This window comes from Acinonyx jubatus, chromosome D4, assembly GCF_027475565.1.
Source record: "Acinonyx jubatus isolate Ajub_Pintada_27869175 chromosome D4, VMU_Ajub_asm_v1.0, whole genome shotgun sequence".
NCBI classification, from domain to species: domain Eukaryota; kingdom Metazoa; phylum Chordata; class Mammalia; order Carnivora; family Felidae; genus Acinonyx; species Acinonyx jubatus.
Genome location: NC_069391.1, coordinates 84,277,717 through 84,292,491, shown reverse-complemented (window position 1 = coordinate 84,292,491; position 14,775 = coordinate 84,277,717). Strand labels below are relative to the sequence as shown.

The 14,775-nt window shown below is 39.2% G+C and overlaps 1 long non-coding RNA gene across 3 annotated transcripts in view; it reads left to right on the top strand.

The window, feature by feature from the left end:
- Positions 1-14,775, top strand: part of LOC106968183 (uncharacterized) — a 66,421-nt gene that overhangs the window by 42,179 nt on the left and 9,467 nt on the right. Inside the window, exon 9 of one of the 3 annotated variants that reach the window (XR_008291282.1) lies at positions 1,090-3,528. The exons of the other annotated variants lie outside the window; for them this stretch is intronic. This is a non-coding gene — a long non-coding RNA (uncharacterized LOC106968183). Of the gene's footprint in view, positions 1-1,089; positions 3,529-14,775 lie in introns of those variants that run through there. 3 annotated transcript variants of the gene reach the window in all.

Here is a 14,775-nt window from a genome sequence, read left to right as displayed (position 1 = left end):
TTCTCCTGTTTGTGCAACCTCCGTCAAGTCAAAGGACTTTGCAAAATTATATTTGGCATGTGGATACATCACTTCATCCGCCAGTAAAACACACATGCCCCCTTACAAGTAAAACAGAGCAACTGTCCCAAGGGACCTGGGCAGTTTTATAGCAGAGGTAAGAGAAGGGTCAGGGAAAAAAAAGATAGCTACTCCTCCTTGATTTCCTGACATAAATAGAAAATTTAAGAACTAAGTTACCCAATTTCATTGTCATTCAAACGACCTATTTAGGTGAAGGCTACATTAAGTATTATGTGAATCTGACCTCAGTTCAGGACTTTGAGACTTTTTAATCAGCCATCATTCACAAAAAGCCATATTATGGACCTTCAGAGCAACATGAGCACTGCACAAATCTACAAAATTTCCGTAAGTGCAGTTCCAAAAATGTGTTGATCAATGGAAGCATTCTGAATACAGAAACTGGAAGCTGGTATCTGAAAAGCTACTTTATATCATATTGTTTATATATTAACCAATCTAGAAAAAAAGTTGTTTTTGCTTTTTTGGGTACATATGCAAAGTCAAATCACACCACCAACTTTTGTTAGGAAATAAGTTATTTTATTTATAGTAAAGTTTCCACATGATAGAGTAAGTGCAGGACTTTATAAATTTGGCATTATTTTTTCTACTTTTCTATTCAAAAGTTCATCAAACTTCCATCAGGTGTTAATTGTGGGGGTGCCTGGGTGGCCCCATTGGTTAAGCATTTGACCCTTGATTTTCACTCAGGGCATGATGTCACAGTTGTCAGATTGAGCCCAATGTCAGGCGCCAGGTTGGGTGTGGAGCCTACTTAAGATTCTCTCCCTCTCTTTCTGCCCCTCCCCTGCCCGTGTGCACACATGCGCACTCTCTAAAATAAAAAGAATGGTGTGACAGCCTCTGTAGTTGGCACTAGAGAAAGAAAGATCACTAAAATCTTTATCCACGTGTAATATACAGTATCCTAGGGAAGACAGACCAGCTAAGATATCATTTCAATACATTATGATATAAGTTCTTAGATACAGGTGGTCATGAGTGCTCTGGAATCTCTCTCAGAGGAAAGGCAAAGATGAGAGCTCACAGGAAGCCCTCCCCAAAGTGCTGAGCCTTGGAAGATGAAAAACATGAGTACCATGCATGAGATGGAGATGACAGTGCACCTCCTTACAATGAAATGAGAGCAGGAGGAACCAAGGACAGGATCTGGATAGCTCACAAACGAAGGGGTAAGTGAAGGAAGGGGAGACTTTGAAGGGGATCAAGCAGCGGGGAGAAAGGCAGAAGAGCCAGGAGAGAATAGTGCCACAGAAGCTTGTTGTCCAAGAGATCACAGACAGCATCTCAAGGAGGGAGTCAATAGTCCATGGCAACATGCAGAGAAAAAGTAGAGAAGTGAGAAGCGTAGAGAAGCTGATATGGGCACCAAGAGTATGGGTGGAGGAGATAACCATGAGTAAGAGGGAGGAGCTCCAGTGTTCCAAGACAGTGGGCAAAGACCCAAGAAAGGGAGCAGGGGCAGGTAAATACATGGGTGGGAGCAACAGAAGTTAATGTAGTTCAAGGGCAGATGGCTTTAGTTTTTTTATTCAAAGTCGGCGACAAAATATCTGCTGCTGCTGCTGAGGACATAGGGACTGGGGAAGTGCCTAGAGGAAAATGTAGTTTGGGGACATCAGAGAACGAAGAAGAAGAGTATTACTGAAAGCTGGGGACAGCACTGGGTTTGAGATGCCTCTGATTCACACGGTTGTGGTTTCCTCCAGCTGAAAGCAGAAGCCCAGAGATGGAGGCAGGGAATAGTAGCAAATGTTTCCTGAGCATTTACTATACATCAGACACTAATTTCAGCATGTTTATGTTGTGTGGTAGGCAGAGTAACAACTTCCCCAAAATGTCAAATCCTAATCCCTGGAACCTGTGAATGTGGTATGTTATACATGGCAAAGAAGCATTAAGGTTGCAGATGAATTTAAAATGGCTGGTCAACTAACTTTAAAATATGGAGAGTATGGGGCATCTGGGTGGCTCAGTCGGTTAAGCATCCAACTCTTGATTTCGGCTCAGGTCATGTGATTCTCTCTCTCCCCTTACCCTGCTTGTGCATTCTCGTTCTCAAAATAATAAACAAACAAACTTAAAAAAATAAAATAGGGAGAGTATACTGGATTATCTGGGTGGGCTCAATATAATAAGGGTCCTGTTAGGCAGAAGAAAGAAGCACAAGAGAAGATCACAATGATACGGTGTGAGAAGGACTGAACCTGCCATGGCCGGCATTAAAGGTGGAGGAAGGGACCATGAGCCAAAGAATGCAGGTGGTCTCTAGGAACTAGAAAACATAAGGAAATGGATGTTCTCCTAGAACCTCCCAAAAGAAATGCAGCACTGCCAACATCTTGATTTTAGAGCCTCAGGAGACTGTGCCAGACTTCTGACCTACGAAAGTGTCAGCTAACAAATTTGTACAATTTTATTTTGTAAATTTGTGATAACTTGTTACAGCAGCAATAAGACACTAAAATGCACACGTTTTATTTGAATTCTCACAACAGTATTTTACCGGTTGGGAAACTTAGTGAGTCAATCCTGGTTATTGCCCTGGATGCCATAAGAGAGGTGGGGGACAAAGCGTAAGGAAGTAATGTTATTTTATAAACATCTGCCTCAAGGAGAGCCTTGTAATATTTTTTAGGCAAGAAATTATAGACCACTTCTGAAGGCACAGAGAGTTCAAAAGTGATGCTGATAATGTGGGGTTCTCAGATTCTTCCATTTAGATGGCCCTATGCCATTCCTTTCAGTTTTCTGCTTTACTATCCGAGATTTGGTAAAGCTGTATGTCAAGCCTTCTCTTCAGTCTGACTCACAATTAGGTCCTGGGCCTGATTTTCAGCCCAATCTGCCTTCCGCCTCCAGTAGTGGGGGGGGGGGGGCTCTTTAAGGCCACAAGAGAGGGCTTTAGTGTTGCACATTATGCCCTGAATTAGTGGTTGGTTATGTTGAGCCCACCAAGTCAACGGCCTTTATAATTACTGTTGGTACCGTATCTTTCAAGTGCTATTGGGTGTGCGAATGCCAGTATCCCAACCCATTGGACCCCAGGTAAGATTCTTAGCATCTGTGATGTTTGGCAAGTCTGGGGATAACCCCACTCTACTTCTCTCCTTCAGGGGCCATCTTTTCCAGTTAAGACAATATCCAATTCCAGAAGCACCTGCTGTATCTTAGAATTAAAATAATTTTACTTCCAAGTCAAGACAAAATGTCATGAAATACAGAAGCCAGAACTCCTAGATATGGCAATTCCCTTGTGTTTTACAAAGTAAATGATAAACGTAGTTAGGTAAAAGGTCCCCAACAGCTTCCAGTAGTGGATGAAGCTAAGGAAGATGAACCAGAACTGCTCTTATAATGTTATGTTCTACGTTTGCCTTCCTGGTAGTGACTTTCTCATTTTTTAAGGACTGCTGATTTCTACTTTGCTTTGCCATAATTTCTTTTTTCCTCATTTTTACTGTACTAGAATTTTGTCAGGGCTTATTGATAAATTAATCGATAGGATACAATATAAAGTAAATCCACGTGTAGCCTTACCACAAATTTTCAAGAGCCCAGGTACAATGACTTTTGTGCCCTTTATCCATCTTTTCCCTTATCTCCCTGTTCTTAGGAGAGCAGGACAGGCTTGGGATTGACCATTAAAAGGCCAAGATATCATGCGCGGGTTGGTTGGTTGTTGCTTCTGTCTCCCTAAACAGGTGCTCTCTGAGCCCCATCTTCTTCACATCTTATATAGGGATGATCAGAAAACCCAGTTGGTATCATTCTACTCTTCTCGTTGCTCAGGCTTCTCTAGTGACACTACATTGAGTTTCTACAACATGCCAAACTCCCTTGAAGGGATTCTGTACTTGCTTTTCTTCTAACATATCCTTCCTGCCAATATACCCTAAGTAGGTGACTTCTCATCTTAGATCTCAGCTTAATGTTATTTTACTTAAATCCTAGGGTGTCCTTCCTTGACCGTTTTATCTAAGTAGATCACCTCTTAAAATTCACCATCGCTGCACACTATTACCTTGATAACCCATATAACATTCTAAATTTTATACACACATAAATAAAATATATCGTCTATCTATTCAGCTATAATGATACCCTTTAAAATGCTAGTTCAAGGCTTTGCACAGAATGCTCCTAATAAACATTTGTTTATTAAACAAACAGGTCAATCTATTTCATTAACCTTGAGTGTATTGATGATGCAGTATATGCAGGAAACATTTTAACCATAAAGTATTTTTATCTGTACCAAATACTAGATGCAAATAATATTTCATAATGTTCAAAATTGTTCCTTATTAGATCAATTATCAGATGCTATGCCAAAAATAGCAGTATATCTATGAACTTTACAGATTTTAAATGCTCACATCTGTAATTCTCAAAATATTTCCTGGAAGCGTGCCAGGTATTTCATCCTAAATAAACGGATTATGTGCATAATTTAAGTTAGGAAAGAATGACACATTTTGAGGGCTCTCAATGTGTAAATGATTACACATTAAGTGAGGAATTGCTTTCTCTTTTGCCCACCAGCCAAACGGTGCAAATTCCTTTGATGCTGGAGTTCAGAGAGAAAGGAAATAAATATACCTCTGAAATGGCAGTCGCAGAAGTGCCCATCAGCTCTGAGTTCTGCCTTAATTGAGCATTGGATATGCAGGAGAATAAGCTACTTGCCAATGTCACATGATTTATATCCATAATCAGAAAAATATGAGGCTTAAAGTTCAGGTGCAGATTGACATTCTCTAGCCTGCACAAAGCTGATCATGACCTTTCGAAGCCATGAGCAATCACTTAATGTCCATTTCTTCTCAGCCACCTGGAACATCAAATCAAGAAGCGTCTTTGGAAAGCTAAGATTTTGAATTGCAAAGTGATGCCCAAATGATCCAGCTATGAAGCTTAGAGCTGGGCAGGGAGAAATTAATCAAGCAGTGGGTTTTTAAAAGAGAAACGTGGCTTCCATCTTTTATGTATAAGAAGCAAACAAGTTGAAAACTTTTTTCTGAAAACAAAATCCTTTGTGACTATGATCCCTTGAACAGTCTCATGATAGTAAGTCCTGGAATCAACATTGGAAATGCACAGAACAGGCATGCTGACCCCTGAGTGCATGACATTTCTAGGATCAGTCACAAGGCCACATACATGTGACAGTGCGCTGAATTTCGCAGGCACAGTGTCTGCCTCTAGTCCTTTATTTAATGGTTTTTCCAAAGGACAGCTTCCTAGATTATTTCCATAGGAATGTAAAAAGCAGGCTACAATTCAAGTACTCAGTAACTGGCTGTATGCCCTTGGAGTCTCATGACCTTCATTTCAAGTAGGTCCAGATAGAAAAGAACACTACTGGCTGTCATATTTGGCAGTACCTGCAATGTACTAGGATCTATTACGTGTCTTATCTCATTCAGCCCTCTAACACCATGATCGGATATTTTAAATGTTGGCTACAAGGAAACTGAAACACATCATCAATGAGCACAAACTAATAAGTACCAGAGCAGGTACACAAACCTGTCTCAAATAGGCTCCAAGGCTCATGCTCTTTCCACTACACTATCTCTTCTTCACTTGATCTCTGCTGAGTGTCAACCTATTTTTCTCATCAGTGTTATGACCAGTGTCTGCTAGGAGGGCAGATTGGGTCACTGGCCTCCAAAGAATGCTCCCAGTTTTTTTCATCTCAATTGAGCTCCCTGGAGGGTTTCCTTTCTGGCTCAGAGCAGTGTGTATTGACCTTGCCAGTCAGGGTTGCAGTGTCTTCAAGAAAAGCCCAGCTGAGTTTGCTCCCATCAATGCTGTCAGGAGCACAAGTTGGTTTCCCCTGAACGCTATACCCTGGAGCGTGCTGTGGCAAGAACTCTTATCAGGGGCAGTTGTTCTCAGAAATGGTGGCTCTCAACGGTGGCTCTAAATTGCCTCCTTGCCAACCCTTGCCTTCATTCCTAACAATGGGAACCCTTGGCAGCCAATAATCCTTCTAACTACTATTGACAAACCATCAGCATAGTCCTTTACCGGTCTTCCAGTCTCATGTAGCTTTGGCTACCAATAGGTAATTATGAATAAAGCCACACAGCTCTTTGGAGAAAATGTTAACAATTCCTATGCACATTTCTACTCTGATTCATACTTTTGTCTGCCCCCTCAGCCCTGTTTTACTTTGGTTGATGCCAGGAAGTACTCACCCTTCTCCGCATCAGCAAAGGAGACTATTCTCCAAGGAGGCAGCAATAGGGAGCCACTTACTCTTTTCTGGAAGTACCTGGATTCAGGTTATATGAAGATGTAATGCTATAAAAATCTCAGACTCTCCCTTCTTGGGGTACAGAAGCATCTAAACAAAGCAAGACCCCAGAAGAGTCCGAGAAATACGTTAGTAATTCCAGGTAGATTAATCAAATACTATTAGAAACCAAATCTAAAGCAAGCCACATATGGGACATTTTTCTTTTTCATCTGCTTTCAATGATAATTTGGTTTTTCTTGACTTGAAAGAAAGCTTTATCTGACTGAATGGTCTCTTTGGCTATCAACCCATTTCTCTCCTGCCTTTTACTATTTATTTTATAGACTAGAGATAAACCTGTTTCAATAACCCCCTTTCCTCATTGCAGTGTGGTTCCATTCATCAAAACTCTAATATTCTTGGATTCTACTGTAGGCAATTCCAATGACCTTTCAAAATCCTCATTTTCCTTGCCCTCTCTTTCTAGAACTTTCCAGGAGAGAAACTAAGAGCTCTGGTTGAGCTGCTCCCCCAAAGCCGGTACCGATTTACTAGTCACACAAGGGAGCCATCTTGGAAGCAAATCCTCCAGCCCTCAGTTAATCACCAGCAACCACCAACTACCTCCAGCTAACACTGCATGGGGCAGAGACAAGCCTTACCCCACTGAGCCCTGCCCAAATTAAAGATTTATGAGGAAAAAACAATACTGATGTTTTAAGCCCATTTTAACTAAAACATGACTTTGATCCTAAAGCACGGGACCCTCTGTACCCATCTATCATTGAACTATGCTATATTGTGTTACAAGTTATTTTTTAATGTGTTTAGATATTATCCTCTTGGAGACAGGTATTTTGTACTACATTTGTTGAGTTCTCGCACAGTGACTTTTTAGGCAGTAGATACTCTATAAATATTTCCTGGTTAATTAAATCCAAGACTATGTGTTCTTTGAGATAAAATTGCCTTTTATTGTGCCAACTCTGCAAACATGAGAGAGGGTGCAGAGAAGACATCCTGAAACCCACCCAGACTCTGGGTAGATAACTGACATTTAAGATACTAAAATATGTGTATCATAGAAAATGCATATAACCACCCATTCTTCAATCTTCTAAAGTGCTTATTTAATGCTCTTTTGGAATTTGGTATCCAAATCTTGGGATTTCTTTAAAAAGTCAACCTACATTAGAGCCTTATCACTCAACCTATTTTTTTTATTAATGAGTTACAACAGAAATGAAGTTTGCCGTTAATGAGCTACACATAATCTATCTGTAGATAATAACCACCACTAATGGGCAAATTAATTAGACTTCATGTTTCTTCTCTTTGTTTTTACACTACTTTGTTTACCCTAATACATTTAATCTAAATATCATTAGACATAACTTCTGGAATGGCAGTATGAGGAGCTCTGAAGACTCACTTCCTAACAAAACAACCTGAACTAGCAAAAACCAAAAACACCAACAACTATTTAAAATCTCTATGCAGTGCCTAAGAGAGTACAATAAATGAAGAAGCATTTATTCAACAAAATGTAATAAACTGTGGTAAGAACAGTGAGAGCCTATGTCACTTGAGTCATGATCTACTCCATCCCTTACCCTTCCCCCCAACTCAGCATGCTTGAGGTTCTGTTCCAGAGAGGGGTTCCTCTCCCCCAAGCTACCAGTCAAGTGCTATTTCTCCCTGGGATGGACATGTGCCAACATTTCTCATCCTCTCCAGCTGCCTGTTGTGAAACTGATTTCTAAACAAGGGTGACCAAGAGGTCAGGGGATCCCTTCCTCCCTCTAGCCCCACTCTTAGTCCCACTGGTTTTACTCCAGGCAAAGGTAGCTGAAAATACTAGAGCCAATTATCATCACCACAGTTTGCTCATACAGAGGATATTCCACACTGGGAGAGGCAAGCTGGGAAGACCAGAGGCTACTGCTCCTGCCCAGTGCCCTGCTCATTAGAGGAAAAATGGTGCTCTAAGAGAAGTGGGTCATTGTCTCTGCTCCCACACCCAAAGCAGTTTAACTCTGAGATTTTTTTGCATAGAGAGAGGCAAAAAGAAGAAAAGATGTAGAAGCTCTTACCAGACCAACTACATGTATTTGGAATAGAATGTAAGTTTAATCCTAAGAGATTCTCAAAGAACAATGATGATTTGGGGGTAGACAATTAAGAGGAGGCTGATATCTCTATGAAAGCAACAAGGAAAAACTTTAAGCCAACTAGATTACCAGAGAAAATCAGGTAAAGAGATAACTGCTAAGATGAGCCCTTCTGGAGTCAGAAAAAACCTCCAAGACTAGCTCTATAAAAGGTCCCAAATTAGTTGGATCAGACTGTGGAGCAATGTATGTATAAGGACATTATCAAAAACCATAGAGTAATCAGCCAGCAGTAAGGGGAGTCTAATTAAGCTGGACGTGATACCAACAGACAAAACGGACTTAGCAGCGAGATCAGGAAAATAGCCAAAGAGAACCCTGCTAAAACTGGTTATCCAAAGGTGACTGTGCCCACGCCCAAGGCTGCAAGTTCTCAAGAACGACATCACAGGCCTCATGCCCCATGGGAAATTTCACTGAAGTTCTCCAGCCAAGTTACTAAACAAATAAGCAAATAACAACAACAAATCTGAGAGATGAGAGATGAGAAATCAGTATCCATAGTTGCTACAATATATTACCACAAATGTTCAGTTTTCAGTAACAACAAAAAATTATGAGACATGCACAGATGCAGGCCAGTGTGACCAATACAGGGGGTAAGGGCAAACAGGCAACAAGGACCGCCTCTAAGAGGGCCCAGATAACAGACCTAAAACAAGTTTATAGCAGCCACTATACTATGCTCAAAGAACTAATGGAAACCATGCTTTCAAAAATAAGTATAATCATAATGTCTCATCAAATTAGGAATAATAATATATAAATTATAAAAATAAACCAAATGGAAATTTCCAAGTTAAAAATCAACTAAAATGAAAAATTTACTAAAAAGACTCAAAAGCAGATTTGAACTGGTAGAAGACAGAATCAAAGATCTTGAAGGTGGATTGTATAACATGTATCAACCTAAGTAACAGTGATACTGAGTAATGCCTTAGAGAAATGTAGGACATCATAAAGAGCAGCAATATACTCATAATGAGACTAGGAGAACGACAGGAGGGGGAGAAGGGAGTAAAAAATATGTGTTTAATAAAATAATGGCTAAATACTCCCAAATTTTATTTTTTTTAAAGTAATCTAGACATCCAAGAAACTCAACATCTTTCAAGAAGGATAAATGCAGAAAGATATACAACCAGACACTTCATAGCTAAAATGTTAAACGACAAAGAGAAAAATCTTGAAAGCAGTGAGAAAAAGAACTCATCAAGTACAAGAGAACCCAGAAGATTAACAGCTGACTTCCCATCAGAAACAATGAGACTGGAAGGCAGTGGCATGATACATTTAAGGTGCTGAAATTTCAAAAATAGGTCTCCCAAGAAACTTATATCCAGAAAAACAATGTTTCAAAAACGAAAGCAAAATCAAGACCTTCCCAGATAAATAAAACTGAGAGAATTTGTTGCTCTCACAATATCTTATAAGAAATACTAAGGGAAGTTCAGGCTGAAAGCAAGTGACCACAGACAGTAATATAAATCTATGTGAAAAAGAAAAGAGCACTGATAGAGATAATAACATAATTGTAAAACACAATATAAATGCATGTTTCTCCTTCTCTCTCTTAGCTTATTTAAAAAGCAGCTCTGTAGGAGCACCTGGGCGGCTCAGTCGGTTAAGCGTCTGACTTCAGCCCAGGTCATGATCTTATGGTTCGTGAGTTGGAGCCCCGCATCGGGCTCTGTGCTGACAGCTCAGAGCCTGGAGCCTAGAGCCTGCCTCGGATTCGGGGTCTCCTTCTCTCTCTGCCCCTCCCCCACTTGTGCTCTGTCTCTATCAAAAATAAATAAATATTTTAAAAAATTTAAAAATATAAAATGCAGCTGTGTCAAGGTGCCTGGCTGGCTTAGTTGGTAGAGCATGTGACTCTTGATCCGGGGGTTGTAAGTTCAAGCCCCATGTTAGGTGTGGAGCTTACTTAAAACTAAAATCTTAATCAAAATAAAATAGAAAAAGCCCCTGTGTCAAACAATATGCATGTAATTGTATTTGGTGGTCTATAATGTAGAAACGCAATCTATTTGCTAATGGCAAAAAGGAGGTGGGAGCAAAGCTATAATGTAGTAAGGTAACGACACCATATGCTAACTGAAAGCAAGAGCAACAAATGAAGAGAACCGGAAATGACAAATCAAAGAGTCGATAAAACAAGCTCTACAAATATGTACTTGCTCTCCTTTCCTCTCTCAGTTTCTTAGAAAGACATCAATTATGTAAAGGAATAATTACAACATGTATTTTGGAAGTGGTTACCTAGATATGGTATGCATAATGCGTAACAAGAGCAGCACAAAAGAAGGGGCAGAAACAACAGAGCTATATAGGAACATCTTGTTTGTATTTCACTGGAATTCAGTAGAAATCTGATCTAGAGTCTGCAAATTAAGATACAGATGGTAAGTCCTAGAGCAGCCAGTAAGAAAATGACTCAAAAATATGTATAGTGTAATGTCACCCTAGAAAAAAAATCATGAATGTGAAAGAAAGAAGTAAAAGAACAGAGGAACAAAATGTTGTGGCTTGATTTACATCCCCCTAAAAGTCATATGGTGAAGTCCTAATCCCCGATACCTCAGAATGTTACTTTATTTGGAGGTAGGGCCATTATAGAGGGAGTACAGCTAAAATGAGGTCATTAGGATGGGCCCTAATCCAATACAACTAGTGTCCTTATAAGAAGGGAAAATTTGGACACACATACACAGAAGGAAGATGATGTGAGTAGATACAGGGCAAAGACAGCTAAGTTAAAGCCAAGGAGAGAGGGCTGGAATGGACCCTTCCCCCTCACAGCTCTCAGAAAGAACCAACCCTGTTGATAACTTGATCTCAAAACTTCAGGCCTCCATGTGTGAGACAACAAATTTTTGTTGTCTAAGCCCTCCAGTTTGTGGTACTTTGTTATGACTGCCTTAGAAAAATAATGTCTACATAGAAAACAAAAAGTAAAATGGCAGATGTAAATCTAACTCTATCAATAGTGACATTAAGTATGAATGGATTGAACATTCCAGTCAGAAAGCAGAGACTGTCAAACTGAATAAAAAGACAAGACCCAATTATATGCTATCTATAGAAGATACCTTTAGATTCAAAGATAAAAATAAATTATAAGTAAAAGGATGGAAAAAAAAAAGATGTATCTTACCAACAGTAACCATAAGAAAGCTGTTGTGGCTATAGTATTATCAGTCAACAGAGGCTTTGAAACAGAAAGTGTTAATAAAGATAAAGAGAGACATTTAATTATTACAAAAGAGTCAACCCACCAAGAAAGATATAGCAATTACAAACACATATACACCTAAAAACAAAGCCTAAACCACATGAAGCAAAAACTAACAGAAATGAAGGGAGACACTGAAAATCAACAATGGTTGGAGGCCCTAATACTCCAGTTTCAATAATGAATAAACCAAATAGGCAGAAGATGAACAAAAAGAAGAGTTGAACAACACTACAAACCAGTTAGACCTAAGGGAGACTCTCTCTACCAACAACATCGTATGTGTTTGTTTTGCAGGTGCACGAGACAATCCCCACAAATACATTAAATGATAAAACAAGCCTTGATAAATTTAAGAGGATTGAAATTACAGAAATGATCATCTCCACAATGGAATCAACTTTAAAGTCAATAACAGAAAGAAATTCGGGGAATTCAGAAATGAGTTGATATTTAAAAACACTCTTAAATATCCAATAGGTCAAAGAAGAAACCACAAAGGAAATCAAACAATACTTTGATGGATAAAAATTAAAATACAATATAGAAAAACATATGGGACAGTTAAAATAGTAGAGAGAGGGAAATTTATAGCCTATGTTAGAAATGCCTCTACACAATAACCTAACATTCCACTTTAAGACACTAGACAAAGAAGACACACAAACTTTAAAACAAACATAGACATACAATAAAGATTACAGTACAATCAATAAAATGGAAAATAGAAAAACATAACTTCACTAAAGAATTCTATCAAACATTTTAAAAGTATCAGTATCAATACTTCACAAATTCTTCTAAAAAATAGGAGAGGAAGGAACATTTCTCAACTCACTTTATGAGGTCAGTAGTACCTTGATACCAAAACCCGACAAGTATCACAAGTAAACTATAGATCAGCATCTCTTATGAATAGACACAAAAATCGCTAAGATATTAGCAAACCAAATCAAGCAACATGTTAAAAAAGCTATGTCATGATCAAGATATAAAAAGGATTATACATCATGAGCAAGTAGTATTTATCCCCAAGAGATATAAAACCGGTTCAACATCCAAAAATGATTTACATATTAATAGAAATAAATGACAAAACACATCATAATCTCAATAGCTGCTGAAAAAGGCAAAAATGAAAAAAATCAAACATCCCTTTGTGATTAAAAAAAAAAAAAAACCTAACTAACTTGGACTAGAAAGGAACATCCTCAATCTAAAAAAGAACACCTATGAAAACACCAAAGCTAAAGGGAAATGACAGGAAAATTCTGCCATCTGTTAAGTAGGTCTATTCCAGTTATGCATTATTTAACTGGGGAAATCACCACCCACTGGACCCACTGCAAGATGGGCCTGACCTAAAACTCCATTGACCTAACTTCCATAAGCTCTTCCTGCGATTGATGGGGCACAGTCACAGATGTTGGGTGTCTTGTACTTAGTTCAAAGCCACTGTCCAGTAGTCCCCAAAGGGTCTGATTACTTCTTTCCCCCAAGTATACAGCTACTCTATTAAAAAGGCTATAGGTCCCTCTAGGGAGACTGGAAGAAAGATTAACAATATAACCTTTTGGTAGTCCTAAATTCTTTCTTCAAGGGGACATGCCCCCCCCCCCCCACTTGTTTAATTGGTTCTGGGTCTGTAAGTTGGCTCCAGTCTGGGAATTGATTGAGGGGCCATGACTCTGCCTTTCGGATTCAGGTTGAACTTTTTGGTTCATTCAGCTCAAAATTTTTCTGCTTCTACCAATAAAGAATTTAGTAGGCTTCCTACTTATTTTACTTCTAGCTCACTCTAATCATCCAGAGCCATAGTCCTATACGAGTCAGACTACTTACTGCTGCTTTGACTCTCCTGTCCATTGCAGTAGCCATCTCACTTGGCCTTTGGTGGTGAGGGTTTCCAACTACTCTCACTCTCACTGCATATCAGTTTTCCATTTCAGTGACTTCAGTTTCTATGGGGGATGTCTGGCCTACAGAGAAAAGTCATAGCACAGTTCCCCTCACACATTGATTCCTCAGAGCACTGGTGCAAGGTGTACATTTTGGCCCCTTCCAGTGTAGGTGAGTAGGTCTTAAATGACAAATACACTCTAACATTCCAGTCTCTCCCAGTCTTCGAATCCCTTGCCCTACATTAAACCAAGGAATGTTTAACATTTCCAATTCACTCATGGTGAGCCATATTTTGGTCCGTTTCATCATCCTGAAAAGAAAAAATCTGAAGCATCCCTCCTAATATCAGGAACAAGACAAGGTCTTACACCACTGCCATTCAACATACTAGTGTAGGGCAATTAGACAGTTAAATTCTCCCCAGGACAATTACACAACAAAATGAGAAAAAAGTGATCAGATTATAAAGGGAGAAGTAAAGCTCTCTCTGTTTGCCCATGACATCATCATGTATACAGAAAATACTAATGAATCCACTAAAAACTATTAGGACTAGCAGAGGTGTTCAGCAAGGTGGCAGGGCTCCAAGATCAATACACAAAAATCAAATGTATTTCTACATAATAGTAACGAATAAACCAAAAATGCAATTAAAAAATAACTTCATTTACAATGGCATCAAAAGGAATAAAACACTTAGGAATAGGTTTCACAAGAGAAATGCAAACATTATACTCTGAGTACTACAAAATACTGCTGAAAGAAATTAAAGACCTCATGAAACAAAGTATCCCGTGTTCATGCATTGGAAGACTTAATATTGTTAGTATAGCAATACTCTTCAAAATGATCTGTAAGCCCTATCAAATCGAAACTGGCTTTTTAAATAGAAATGGACAAGCTGATCCTAAAACTTATATGGGAACTTAAGGGACCTTAGAGGAGCCAAAACAATCTTGAAAAAGAACAAAACTGAAAGACTTACACTTTCCAATTTTAAAATGAACTACAAAGGGGCGCCTGGGTGACTCAGTCAGTTAAGAGTCTGACTTCGGCTGAGGTCATAATATCACAGTTTGTGAGTTCAAGCCCCATGTCAGGCTCTGTGCTGACAGCTCAGAGCCTGGAGCCTG